This window comes from Mandrillus leucophaeus, unplaced genomic scaffold (assembly GCF_000951045.1).
Source record: "Mandrillus leucophaeus isolate KB7577 unplaced genomic scaffold, Mleu.le_1.0 Scaffold63, whole genome shotgun sequence".
NCBI classification, from domain to species: domain Eukaryota; kingdom Metazoa; phylum Chordata; class Mammalia; order Primates; family Cercopithecidae; genus Mandrillus; species Mandrillus leucophaeus.
In genome coordinates this window covers 869,856-872,600 of record NW_012106808.1, presented here as the reverse complement: position 1 = coordinate 872,600, position 2,745 = coordinate 869,856, and positions in this window count along the sequence as shown.

Below are 2,745 nucleotides of genomic sequence, written 5' to 3'. Positions count from 1 at the left end.
TTCATCTCACAGAGTTACATCTGTATTTCGTGGATCTCTTTGCTAGCCTTATTTCTGTGGAATCTGAGAACAGATATTTCGGATCCCTTTGAGAATATACGGCCAAAGGATATATCCTTCGATAAAAAAGAGAAAGAAGCTTTCAGAGAAACTTCTTTGTGTTCTGTGAAATCATCAGACAGAGTTGCAGCGTTCGCCTCAAGATGCCTTTCGCTAAGAGAGCTCTTGTGGAATTGGAAAAGTGATATTTTGAAGAACATAGAGGACTATAGTGAAAAAGGAAGTATCCTCAGATGAAATTTGCAAAGAAGCTTTCTGAGAAACTGCTTAGTGTTCTGTTTATTCATCTCACAGATTGAAGACAATAGGGCCAGAGGAAATATCCTCCGATCACAAAGAAAAAGAAGCTTTCTGAGAAACTTCTTTGTGTTCTATGAAATCGTCTCACAGAGTTATAGCTTTCGCCTCAAGAAGCCTTTCGCTAAGACAGTTCTTGTGGAATTGGCAAAGTGATATTTGGAATCCCGGGGAGTGCTGTGGTGAAAAAGGAAATATCCTCAGATGAAATCTGGAAAGAAGCTTTCTGAGAAACTGCTTAGTGTTATCTTAATTCATCTCAGAGAGTTACATCTGTATTTCGTGGATCTCTTTGCTAGCCTTATTTCTGTGGAATCTGAGAACAGACATTTCGGATCCCTTTGAAGACTATAGGGTTAATGGGAAATATCCTCCGATAAAAAAGAGAAAGAAGCTTTCTCAGAAACTTCTGTATGTTCTGTGAAATCATCTCACAGAGTTACAGCTTTCCCCTCACGGAACCTTTCGCTAAGTCAGTTTTTGTGGAATTGGCAAAGTGAGATTTGGAAGCCCATAGATGGCTATGATGAAAAAGGAAATATCCTCAGATGAAATCTGGAAAGAAGCTTTCTGAGAAACTGCTTAGTGTTCTGTTTATTCATCTCACAGGGTTACATCTGTATTTCGTGGATCTCTTTGCTAGCCTTATTTCTGTGGAATCTGAGAAAGCTTCTTTGTGTTCTGTGAAATCATCTCACAGAGTTACAGCTCTCCCCTCAAGAAGCCTTTCGCTAACAGCTGTCTCTTATACACATCTAGATGTGTATAAGAGACAGCGCTAAGACAGTTCTTGTGGAATTGGCAAAGTGATATTTGGAAGCCCATAGTGGGCTAAGGTGAAAAAGGAAATATCCTCACATGAAATCTGGAAATAATCTTTCTGAGAAACTCCTCTGTGACTGTCTCTTATACACATCTAGATGTGTATAAGAGACAGGCTTCTTTCTCTTTGTTATCGGAGGATATTTCCTTTGGCCCTGTAGTCTTCAAAGGGATCTGAAATATCTGTTCTCAGATTCCACAGAAATAAGGCTAGCAACTGTCTCTTATACACATCTAGATGTGTATAAGAGACAGTGTGAGATGAATAAACAGAACACTAAGCAGTTTCTCAGAAAACTTCTTTCCAGATTTCATCTGAGGATATTTCCTTTTTCACCATAGCACTCTAAAGGCTTCCAAATATCACCTTGCCATTTCCACAGAAACTGTCTTAGCGAAAGGCTTCTTGAGGGGAAAGCTGTAACACTGTGAGATGAATTAACAGAACACAAAGAAGTTTCTCAGAAAGCTTCTTTCTCTTTGTTATCGGAGGATATTTCCTTTGGCACTATAGTCTTCAAAGGGATCCGAAATATCTGTTCTCAGATTCCACAGATAAGGCTAGCAAAGAGATCCACGAAATACAGATGTAACCCTGTGAGATGAATTAAAAGAACACTAAGCAGTTTCTCAGAAAGCTTCTTTCCAGATTTCATCTGAGGATATTTTCTTTTTCACCATATCTCTCTGCGGGCTTCCAAATATCACTTTGCCAATTCCCCAAGAATTGATTCAGCGAAAGACTTCTTGAGGGGAATGCTGTAACACTGTGAGATGATTTCAGAGCTGTCTCTTATACACATCTAGATGTGTATAAGAGACAGTATCTGTTCTCAGATTCCACAGAAATAAGGCTAGCAAAGAGATCCACGAAATACAGATGTAACTCTGTGAGATGAATTAACAGAACACTAAGCCTGTCTCTTATACACATCTAGATGTGTATAAGAGACAGGCCCTATAGTCTTCAAAGGGATCCGAAATATCTGTTCTCAGATTCCACAGAAATAAGGCTAGCAAAGAGATCCACGAAATACAGATGTAACTCTCTGAGTGGAAATCACATATCACCTGTCTCTTATACACATCTAGATGTGTATAAGAGACAGTGTGTGGAGTCTGAGAACAGATATTTCGGATCCCTTTGAAGACTATAGGGCCAAAGGAAATATCCTCCGATAACCTGTCTCTTATACACATCTAGATGTGTATAAGAGACAGCTATAGGGCCAAAGGAAATATCCTCGATGAAATCTGGAAAGAAGCTTTCTGAGAAACTGCTTAGTGTTCTGTTAATTCACCTCACACAGTTACATCTGTATTTCGTGTATGTCTTTGCTAGCCTTATTTCTGTGGAATCTGAGAACAGATATTTCGGATCCGTTTCAAGACCATAGGGCCAAAGGAAATATCCTCCAACCACAAAGAGAAAGAAGCTTTCTGAAAAATTTCTTCGTGTTCTGTGAAATCATCTGACACAGTTACAGCTTAGCCCTGAAGAAGACTTTCGCTAAGACAGTTCTTGTGGAGTTGGCAAAGTGATATTTGGAAGCCCATAGAGGGCTA